Source organism: Prionailurus bengalensis, chromosome B3, assembly GCF_016509475.1.
Source record: "Prionailurus bengalensis isolate Pbe53 chromosome B3, Fcat_Pben_1.1_paternal_pri, whole genome shotgun sequence".
NCBI classification, from domain to species: Eukaryota; Metazoa; Chordata; class Mammalia; order Carnivora; family Felidae; genus Prionailurus; species Prionailurus bengalensis.
In genome coordinates this window covers 88,512,995-88,524,376 of record NC_057355.1, presented here as the reverse complement: position 1 = coordinate 88,524,376, position 11,382 = coordinate 88,512,995, and the positions used below count along the sequence as shown (strand labels likewise).

General features: G+C 39.6%; 1 long non-coding RNA gene across 1 annotated transcript; it reads left to right on the top strand.

Moving 5' to 3' along the window:
• The first annotated feature begins 6,993 nt into the window (after positions 1–6,993).
• On the top strand, positions 6,994–9,978 carry LOC122467938. The gene is made up of 2 exons (XR_006293104.1): positions 6,994–7,038; positions 9,862–9,978. It is a non-coding gene; the product is annotated as an uncharacterized LOC122467938 (long non-coding RNA).
• Positions 9,979–11,382: the final 1,404 nt, after the last annotated feature.

The following is an 11,382-nucleotide window of genomic DNA, read 5'->3' as shown; positions in this document are numbered from 1 at the left end:
TGCACGTGCATGGGAGGGGGAGAGAGAGAGAGAGAAAATCGCAAGCAGATTCTGTGCTGTCAGTTCAGAGCCTGACGCAGGGGCTCGATCTCACAAACCATGAGATTGTGACCTGAGCCAAAATCAAGAGTCGGACACTCGACTAACAGAGCCACCCAGGTGCCCAAGGCAACTGGTTTCAAAACCAGAACGCAGCTTTCTCATTTGAAAATAAAGTCAAGACACACTCCTTAGGTTAAGTGCTGAAGAATTTGTACTTCTGAACAGTAACTAAACAATTGGGAGACTGGAAACACATTGCTTGGCTGCAGTCAAACTAGAATGTTATTTGGTTAAAAATGTTACTGATTTTGTAGTAACTTTGTATGGTGACAGATGGTAACTACATTTATGGTGGTTAGCATTTCAAAACAACAACAATTTTTTTTTTTTTTTTTTTACTGATTTTGTAAGAGACAAACTTAGAGGAAAATGTGGAGACTTCTGTCCCTAAGTGTTTTGGTAATAATCAAGAAAAAATTAGAAACAGTAAGTAATGACTTCATTTCTGGATTTTCTCACAATTTTTTTTTTTTTTGAAACTAACTTGTTAGAAATTTCCACTCATTTTTTGGAGAAAAGAACAGGTGATTACCTAGAAGACTAACCACCAGTGGAACAATGCTTAACACTGGACTCACTGTGTAAGTATGGGGCAGAACCACGCATGGAGGAGGAGAATAGCAGAATGGAACAAAGGCTGTCCTGGGAAATAATTATTTTCCAAAGAAGAGGTGAGTAATTAAGTACGTGAATGAATTGAAATAGTTCTAAATTTTTGTTTTATTTTTGAATTATCTATTTATTTATTTTGAGAGAGAGAGAGAGAGAGAGAGAGAGAGAGAAGGAGATAGTGAGCAGGGCATGGGCAGAGAGAGAGGGAGAGAGAATCCCAAGCAGGCTCCACACTGTCAGCACGAAGCCTGATGCAGGGCTCGACCTCACAAATCGTGAGATTATGACCTGAGCGGAAATCAAAAGTCAGACGTTTAACCGACTGAGCCCCCCAGGGGCCCGTAAAATTTAAATACATAGGAATGAGTTCATTCAGGAAAGAGGAAAGTAAATTAAAGATTTATAAGAGTTGCTGGGCCTAATAATTAAACTGACATAAGAGTGATTAACAGGAGAAAAGCATTCAAATTTTGTTGACGTGGGGCGCTTCACAAGAAAAATCAAGACCTAAACGAGTCAGGGCTGAAAGCTTATATAATAGGTTGCACAAAGAGTAGTACATTTTGAAAAATGTAACAAGACAAAGGGGTCTGGGCTGGCACAGTTAATTGCAGGAAAGTAGGAAGATAAGAGTCTAGTTTAACAAGGTTTGTTTGTACATGTTTATCTCGGCTTCAAGTCCCCCTGTCTCTGGTGATAGTCCTGCTGGTATAGGAAGGTTACCTTTCACATGAGAATTTTATTTCCTGCTTTCAGGAAAAAAAAGGAAAAGGAAGGTCAGAAGGTCCTTCTTGCATATGCTTTTTTAAAAAGTGCCTTTAAGTGCCAAAGTGGCATATTTGGGGGTGGCATGCTCTGAACCCCTATTCTACTTAGAAGAGGGACATCCTATGAAATTGGTTTGGGGTGCATATTTGGCTTTCTTTGGTTGGTTGATCCTAAATTGGAATCAGGGGGAAATATTAGAAAAGCTGTCAACTGTTAATCAAGTTCTGGGACAATTATTATGAGGTTTTTGTTTGGCTTCCTGGATTGTTGCTAGAGATAGCCATATGACATCCTACAAGTCTGACTTCTAGGCTGCTTTCCCTGGCGGGTTACCGTAGAATAATAGGTTGGTTTCCTGGGATGGTTGCTGCAGATTGTAGGCCAGAGTCCTCTATTTTTATATATATGTGGTCTGGCCGTTGCCCATTTGTATATTCAATCTCAGCAGGTAGAGGAGTTTTTTCAATACCTTATTACTAGAAGAAGTAGGTCATGTTGGAAAAATTGGAAGGAGGTCATTATGGCTGATGCATAGAAAGTAGGGAGTGAATGGACCTGGAAAGGGTTGTGAGAAATGTAGCTGTTTATAGTTATGCATGGGGCACCTTCTTGCTGTGTGCTGGGGGCTATCAATGCCCTCCAACCAAAGACTACCGGAACACTCTTGTAGTCACATGATTATGTAACTAGGGTATGTCTCAGTAAAAGGATGCTAATACTAACTTATTTATCGTAGGATTGGGGCCTTGGTGATTTGGGGATGGTGGAGGAATTGAGGATAGTTTTGAGTCTGACTGCTGCTTAAAAACCTATGGGTGAATTTTCGCACCTCACCGTAAGCAGTTAAAAAGGCTTTACCTGGTAGGCTTCACAGGGCAAAACTGCGCTCCTGCACCAGCTTGGTGCACAGCCAGTTCACTGCAGTCTCTGAAGGGAGTTGCAGTCAAAGACTCAGTCCCACCTGGCTGGCCTTGCTGTTGTCCATAGTTGCATTCCTAGCCAGGTGTTCCCATTTGGAGGTCTCCTTATCAGGAAACTTACCCACTCTGTCACTATGCAGTACGTTTCCATTCCTGCCACCCCCTCCCCTTCCCCCCTCCCCAGACAATGGCCCTGGTTCCATAAATCTGCAGAAAGCTTTTGTTGGGGACTCCCTCAATAGTGAGATAACCTCCAGGTTTGCACAGATCCACCTGACCCTCAACCAGTGGGAGAGTTGGTTCCATGGGGTAATGGGACAGACTCTTTCGCTTATACAGTCATAGTAAGTAATTAGAGGCTTCACTGTTATTTCCATTTTGGCTCATTTTTGTTTTAATTGCCTACTCTGACATCTGGCAGCTCAATTCTCTCTCCAGCTCATCTGAGCACTTGACAAATTCTGTGATTAGGTATCTTAATAATTTCTTATATAGAAGGCAGAATGAAAAAGGGAAGCTAATGCTATAATTGGTAAAGAAATAGCAGTCACTCAAAATAGCCAGTTAGGGAGGTATTTGGTAATTTTGTGGTTTGGACAATCTTCCTGATTTGTCTGAGTTCAGACACGTTTACAGAGTTGTCTTGCTTTTGTCTTGATCCTTCAGGGACACTAAGTGACCTTGTCTGATGCTGGTGTGCCGTGAATTGTTTTATATTTAACAGGAGAACAATATGGTCTTGCTGTGGGTGCCAGGACAGCTCCTAAAAACACCTAGGCCCAGTTGATAAAGCCAGGCCAGTTTCAGGCTCTTAGAAGCTGCTTTTCTGGGCGCCTGGGTGGCTCAGTTGGTTAAGCATCAGACTTTGGCTCAGGTCATGATCTCTTTGTTTGTGGGTTCAAGCCCTGCATCGGGCACGGTGCTGACAACTCAGAGCCTGGAGTCTGCTTCAGATTCTGTGTCTCCCACTCTCTCTGCCCCTCCTCCACTCATGGTCTGTCTCTGTCTCTCTCAAAAATACATAAACATTTTTTAAAAATTAAAAAAAAAAAAAGAAGTTCCTTTTCTTTCTCAGGACTAAATGTTCTATATAGATTATCTCATTTAATCCTTACAATATGTTGTTATCCTAAGTGGCAGGTTACTGTATTTATCTTCGCTTTCAGATGAAGACACTATGGAAACTTTGGAAACTCAGGAAAAGTTATGTGACATGCCTAGGTCACCCAACTAGGAAGTGGATGCAGTTGAGATTCTGTTCTGCGTGGTCAGACTTAAGGAGCCATTGCTCTAAATCCCTATTTTTCACAAGATACAGCTCAATAAAAGTTAGTAGCTAAATAGAGACTTAATGACCAGAGCAGAGAGAGGCATAGAGCCGAGAGAGGCAATGAAAAGATAAATATAAGGAGTGTGTCTTAATATACATCCTCTGGACATGAACAGTCTCTTTATCTCTCTGTCTCTAGGTCTCCATCTCTCATTCTCTTTGAGAATGCTGTCCTCCACCTTTGGGGTACAGATCCACAAAGAAGACTACAAAGCTAACTTGATATCAGAAAATCAAGTCAAGGACTAGTTTAATTATAGAACCTGAAACAAAATCAAAACTTAACTCCTCTTTTAAAGTAAAAATACAGGGGTGCCTGGATGGCTCAGTTGGTTAAGCATCCAACTTTGGCTTCGGTCATGATCTCACGGTTCATGGGTTCAAGCCCCACATCAGGCTCTGTGCTGATAGCTCAGAGCCTGGAGCCTGTTTCAGATTCTGTCTGTCTGTCTGTCTGTCTGTCTCTCTCTCTCTCTCTGCCCCTCCCCTGCTCACGCTCTGTGTCTCTCTCTCTCAAAAATAAACATTAAAAAAATATTTTTAAGTAAAAATACAAGCCCAGCTTCTTCCTTTTGAAGTGGAAGTTCCCTTTTTTGCTACATGAGTTTTAATAATTTTTATATTCTTTACAAATCAAAATATAAATGTTAGGTAAAAAGAAGGGGCACCTGGCTGGTTCAGTTGGTAGAACACGTGACTCTTGATCTCAGGGCTGTGAGTTTGAGCTCTGTGTTGAGCATGGAACCTACTTAAAAAAATAGAATAAAATAAAACAAAACAAAAAACAAAATAAAATAAAACAAAACAAAACAAAATCAAATCAAATCAAATAAAATAGGGGCACCTGAGTGGCTCAGTGGTGAGCATCTGACTTCGGTTCAGGTCATGATCTCACAGTTTGTGAGTTTAAGCCCTGCATCAAGCTCTCTGCTGTCAGTGCAGAGCCCGCTTAGGATTCTCCGTCTCCCTTTCTCTCTGCTCCTCCTCTGCTCACGTTCTCTCTCTCAAATATAAATAAGACATTAAAAAAATAATAAAATAAAATAAAAACCCTGTGTATTTAAAAAGATATCCATTATTTGTTTCTTTGTGTCACTGTAAATGGTTTAAGAGTAGATAAAAGTAATAAAGAAGATGTGGTTTATATATACGATGGAACACTACTTGGCAATGGGAAAGAATGAAATCTGGCCATTTGCAGCAATGTGGGTAGAACTAGAGGGTATTGTGCTAAGTGAAATAAGTCAGTCAGAGAAAGACATACCATATGTTTTCATTCATATGTGGATCTTGAGAAACTTAACAGAAGATCATGGGGGAAGGGAAGGGAGAAAAAAAGTTAGAGAGGGAGGGAGGCAAACCACAAGAGACTCTTGAATACAGAGAACAAACCGAGGGTTGATGCCAGGTGGGGGAGAGGGGAAAGTGGGTGATGGACATTGAGGAGGGGACTTGTTGGGATGAGCACTGCGTGTTGTATAGAAACCAATTTGACGATAAATTATATTAAAAAAAAAAAGTAGAGCGTGCCTGGGTGGCTCAGTTAGTTGAGCGTCTGACTTCGGCTCAGGACATGATCTCCGTTCGTGGGTTCGAGCCCCGCATCAGGCTTTGTGCTGACCGCTTGCTCAGAGCCTGGAGCCTGCTTCAGATTCTGTGTCTCCTTCTCTCTCTGCCCCTCCCCCACTCACGCTTTGTCCCACTCTGTTTCTCAAAAATAAATAAATGTAAAAAAAAAAAAAGAGTAGATGAAAGTATTTCCTTTGTTTAGCTTGATTAAATAAAACTCTTAGTAATCATTCTGGAGTTGGTCAGAGTGGCAGAATGAAGTGATGGAGTATAATCCTGGTAGGTCACTCTGTGGAAGAGAAGCACTTGCTGTTTGAACAAGAGCTGGAAAGTTTAAAGGCAAGTCTTGTCAGCCTTTCAAGGTGAAAAGACAGCCATAAAATGAAAACAGTGTTGTAGGTTTTAAATGAGCCTCAGCACCTTGACCTTGGATGTGCAATTTAACCTCTCTTATCTTTACATTCATTGTCATGTACAGGGATTAGACCAAATGATCATTAAGGTCTGTTTGAATTTAGAATTCCGTAACTTCCTGTGTAATTTATTAATTAGCCTTATTTAGTATTACTATAATGTGATTGCAGTAATTGTGTGTGCATACTAGAGCACCAGACCCATAATATCCTATATATGGACTTGACACCCTATTGATGCTGAAAATTCAAAGTTAGAACAATCTGATTATTGTTTTTCTAGTGAGTACTACAAAAAGAATTGGCCAGTGCCATGTAATGTCACCATCTGAACAAATGGAAGAGAATCCATGTTAAAAAAAAACGCAAAGTGCTTCATTTGTAGTAGGAAATGGATTAAACCAAAAAGAAAAAGTACAGGTGAAAGCGCCATCTGGTGGTAACCATGTAAAATTCCAAGAAATTTATGATATACTTCACTTGACTATCTTTGAAGTTCTGGCTACAATCTTCAGTTTAGAAACATCTGTGGGTTCAGAAGTAGGAAGGAAAATACTGGTTGTTACACATTAACTAGTATTTAAGGTAATTAATGACTGAAAACAAAGTCACAGGGTGTTTAGAATACTTGATCCCAGATAGTCCCTGGAAAAAAAGTTCCAAGATCAAATATCTTTGGGAAATGTATTTAAATCCTGCTCTTAAAGGTTCACAATAAATGTTAGCATATTAAAATCCCTGACAAGTCAAAAGACCAAGTTTTTCATAATTTAACTGGTGTTTCCCAACTTTATTTGACTATAGAAACTAACTCTCTCTCTCTCTCTCTCTCTCTCTCTCTCTCTATTTATTTATTTATTTAATTTTAGAGAAAGAGAAAGAGCACACATGTGGGAGCATTTGGGGGTGAGGGAGGGGGGAGGGGGCAAAGGGAGAGAGAGAGAATCCCATGCAGGCTCCATGCTCATCTCAGAGCCGCATGTGGGGCTTGATCCCAAGACCCTGGTATCATGACGTAAGCTGAAATTGAGAGTCAGATACTCAATTGACTGAGCCACCCAGCCACCCCTCCCTGTCTCTTTGTAATATTCTCTGGAATTTTGAAAAATGCCAGTTTGAGGAAGTAATGATCTTAGAGTATTGGCTTTTAACAAAGACTTTTGTTTATTGCAGCATTATTTGCAATGACCTAAATGTCCATTGATAGGTGAATGAATAAAGAAGTGTATATATAAGTGTATGTGTGTATATATGACTCAGCCATAAAAAAGAATAAAATATTTCCATTTGTAACAAAATAGATGGATCTAGAGACTACATAATGGTAAGTGAAATAAGCCAGAGAAAGACAAATACCATATGATTTCACTCATTTCATTCATATTTCATTTATATGATTTCACTCATATTTCATTCATATGATTTTGAGAAACAAAACAAATGAACAAAGAAGAAAAGAAACCAAAAGACAGACTCTTAACTATACAGAATAAATTTATGGTTAACAGAGGGGTGGTAGGTGGGGGGATGGGTAATATAGGTGATGAGGATTGAGTACACTTACTGTGATGAACACTGACTGATGTATAGAATTGTTGTATCATTATATTGTGCACCTGAAACTAATATGACACTGTATGTTAACTACTACTGGAATTAAAAAAAAAATGTTTTTAAATAATGAAAATAAAAAGGAATTTTTTGGGGGGCTTATGTCAGGTTTTATATTTTCATAGTCAATCTCAAAACATTAAAGTGATGATAATAATTTATAATTGTTTAGGTTATCATGCTTATTCATGAATATTTAAGGAACAATCATTTTGTGTCAGGATCTGACAAAGTGCTGTAATGAGAGCAAACAATTGCAATCAGTTGCATGTTGGTAAATGTTTAACAAATATCCTTCAGATTCACAGATTAATCTCAAATGCCTTGGTCCAGGAATGTCTATAGTTTAGTTAGAAAGCCAGAGAAGGTTGTTTTAGGAGAGTCTCCCCTTTCTCCAATTCCTAGTCTGACTCTCCTTTCTAAGGAGCTCAAGAAATTTTCCTCTCTCTCTCTTTTTCTCTCTCTTCTTCCTCAACCCAAAACCTCTTAACTTTCAGTATACCAAGAAAAATAATATTCACCATTTACAAGCTGGGTCTAATTGACTCTTTTTAATTTTTATATCTTTATATCATTCCATGAATTTATACAAATTAGAGTAAAGGGATATTCAGTAAAGCTGTTATAAAAAGAGTAAAGGGATAATGGAAAACAACTTTATTGGGGCGCCTGGGTGGCGCAGTCGGTTAAGCGTCCGACTTCAGCCAGGTCACGATCTCGCGGTCCGGGAGTTCGAGCCCCGCGTCGGGCTCTGGGCTGATGGCTCAGAGCCTGGAGCCTGTTTCTGATTCTGTGTCTCCCTCTCTCTCTGCCCCTCCCCCGTTCATGCTCTGTCTCTCTCTGTCCCCAAAATAAATAAACGTTGGAAAAAAAAAAATTAAAAAAAAAAAAAAAAAAAAAAGAAAACAACTTTATTGAAAATTTAAGTAAGCATAGCAAATACCAATTTTCATTCCATATTTTCCTTTTAAGTTTTTAAATTTTTATTTTTTCATTTATTGTCAAACTGGTTTCCATACAACATCCAGTGCTCATCCCAACAAGTGCCCTCCTCAATGCCCATCACCCACTTCATATTTTCCTGGTTTTGAAGACATATCCAAAATGGGCAATTTCCTCTGAATGCAACTAACAGCTTATTGCCTGTGATACATGAATCTGGAACATACCTATCTTGTAAACAGTGATTGCAGATTTCAGATGCATCACTACTACATCCTAGCTAATTGTTACTTCTGGTTCTTCATGCATTTGTATCATCAAAACACAGGACTTGAAGAATTTTTTGAGACCTCAAAAGGCTCATAATTTTGTTGAAGAAAGGACAGCCATCTTTGCTCCCTAATTGTAAGACTTTTGTATTTTTGGCTTTATAAGTAATCAACCTAAAGAATTTTTAATTTCTAGGTTATCTATTTCCTTAGATATCATCTTGTATATACATAGCTGCCATTAGCATTTGTCTACTTAAGAATCATATTAAGTAAATTTATCCACATAAACATCATAAAAGATGAAAGAAATACTGTAATATGTGTTCTTAACAAAATGAGATGGTCCAGATTTTTGTTGCAAAATATTGTGTAATCAAGTTATCCTTTTGAATGAATAACTGGATGAAAATAACATATTTTTTTGACCTTAGAAATAATGTTAACATGATGATCCTTGAGTTTGAGAAATTCATCTAGGAGATGGTAATCCAAAGATTAACAGTCTAAGATTTCACAGTCATTATCAGGATCTAGATTGCTGTTCTCTGTCTCTTGGCATTCATCTTCCAAATTCTGAATTCTCAACTATATTTATTGAAAACTAAAAACATGTACAAAGGTCTTGAAAAATGCTGCAGTACTTTAGGCATTGCAAAGAGAAAATGCAAGAATGATAGCTTACTCCACTATTGTATCATCTTGGGTAATTCTATCATTTTTCTGGTTTTCTTATTATTTTAGTCTTTTTAAAAGAAGAGTTGGAATAATTGATGAGTAAATCATTTCATGATGAATTAGCAGAATGTTTCAAGATATAGGAAAAATAAGATCACTAAGATCCCATAATGTATCCTAGATTTACAAGAGTCCAATGGACTTATAAAGCAATTGCAAGTTTTATTCTATTTAAAAAAAAAAAAAAGCGTCTGACTCTTGCTTTCGGCTTAGGTAATGATCTCATGGTTCGTGGGTTTGAGCCCCATGTTGGGCTCTGTGCTGACAGCATGGAGCGTACTTGGGATTGATACTCTATCTCCTTCTCTCTCTGCCTCTCCCCCTTCACTCCCCTCTCAAATAAATAAATTAAAAAAATTATTTTCTGTGTTCTTTGGAAGATCTCTAAGAGAGATTAAAAAGTCATTAAGTATGGATTCTTACATATAGAACTCCAAGAAAAAGAAAATTCCAGAAAACTAAAGTTGGGTCCAGTAGATCTTGATGCTGTATCTGATGGTTAAATGCAAACCAGTTCATCTTAAAGTACATAAAGACAGATCTAAATGAATTCATTACCCATCCTAACATCTGTTTCATTGTAACAGGTAACAGAGGCTTTTGTTCAGCTAAGAACAAGGGAATTATGACTTTTTAGTCTTCATTGAGCTGCATGGTGGCAAGACACATTTCTGGGGACAGTGAAATGAATGAAATTACCGCAGGTACTGTATTTTGGTTTATTCCTCACTGAATTCCAAGATCCCCATGGATCCTCTCTTCAATGTCTATTGGTTCTTGGATCGTGTTTCTTTTTGTGAATGTCCTTATTCCACTTTTATACCATAGTCCACAGCTGTTTACTTGCTGTGCTTTCAGTCAAGAATCCTCATTGAGGTAGCATCCTGAGCTCACCTTATTTGCAGGCCTATGCTAAATTTTGTGGGTTTTTTTTTTTAATTTTTTAGTGTTTATTTTTGACAGAGAGAGAGAGACAGAGCACGAGTGGGGAGGGGCAGAGACAGAGGGAGACACAGAATCCAAAGCGGGCTCCAGGCTCTGAGCGGTCAGCACAGAGCCCTACGCAGGGCTCCATCTCACAGATCAGGAGAGCATGACCTGAGCCAAACTCAGACGCTCAACAGACTGAGCCACCCAGGCACCCCTAAATTTTGTTTGATTCCCATTTCCTCCTCAGAATTTTATTCAAATTTGACAGACAAAGTCATCCTCTTCTACCTTACAAAACAACCTTTGCATACACTTTATAGGCAGAAAATACATGTTTGGTGCACATCTTATTTCTCAACTATAATGAAGAACAAGGATTTGATCTTTTTTCCAACTCCTTAAAATGCTTCAAGGGCTAAGCCTGGCAAGGTTTTAGGTGTAGTCATGTCTGGAATTAATTCCATGAGCAACCTCACTTAGGGATGGGGTGCTTGAGATCCCCAAGCTGTAATGTCTTTCCAACCCGTTTCTGTCTCTCCCATTTTGCTCAGCTCTTCCTTTGGGAAAGAGAAGCAGAAAACACATTAAGATGAATCAGCCAGAGATTGCAGTAGTGGGGAGGAGAGGTGGCCGATGTAGTGTAGGAGGCAAGAGGTAGACTGTCTAGGAATACAAAAATCCAATGTACAGGCCACGGATTTTGGCCTGTTTTGCCTACATCAATATCACTAGCATTGCTACTGTACCTGGCACATTGTAGATGTTCAGTAAATATTTGTTGCACTAAGTGAACAAACGAACTTCTCACTTTGTATTTTTTTGGGGAGATGCGGTTTTGTAGTCCTAGGAATCAACCAGGGCCCTACAGGTGAGGATGTCCTCCTACTGGACGTTGTCTGAGTGGCCGCAGAAGGTGCCACTCTGGCCTGCGGCCCTCAGGGAGTGGGGTCGGCCGCGGTTCCTGGGAAGGGATTAAGGCGCTCCAGTTCCGCTGGGGTCCCTAGCCCTCTGGCGTTTCCCAGTCTGGTTTGTCTTGGTTGTCCCCGCCCCTCAGGCTCCGTAGCCTCCCTTCCCTCCAGTCTCTTCTCCTTCCCCACCCTCCACTCGGCTCCGCCCGGGTCCCGCACTCTCACCATTAGTTCCCTCCCCTGGTAGCCCCGCCCCGGCTCCGTCCCCGC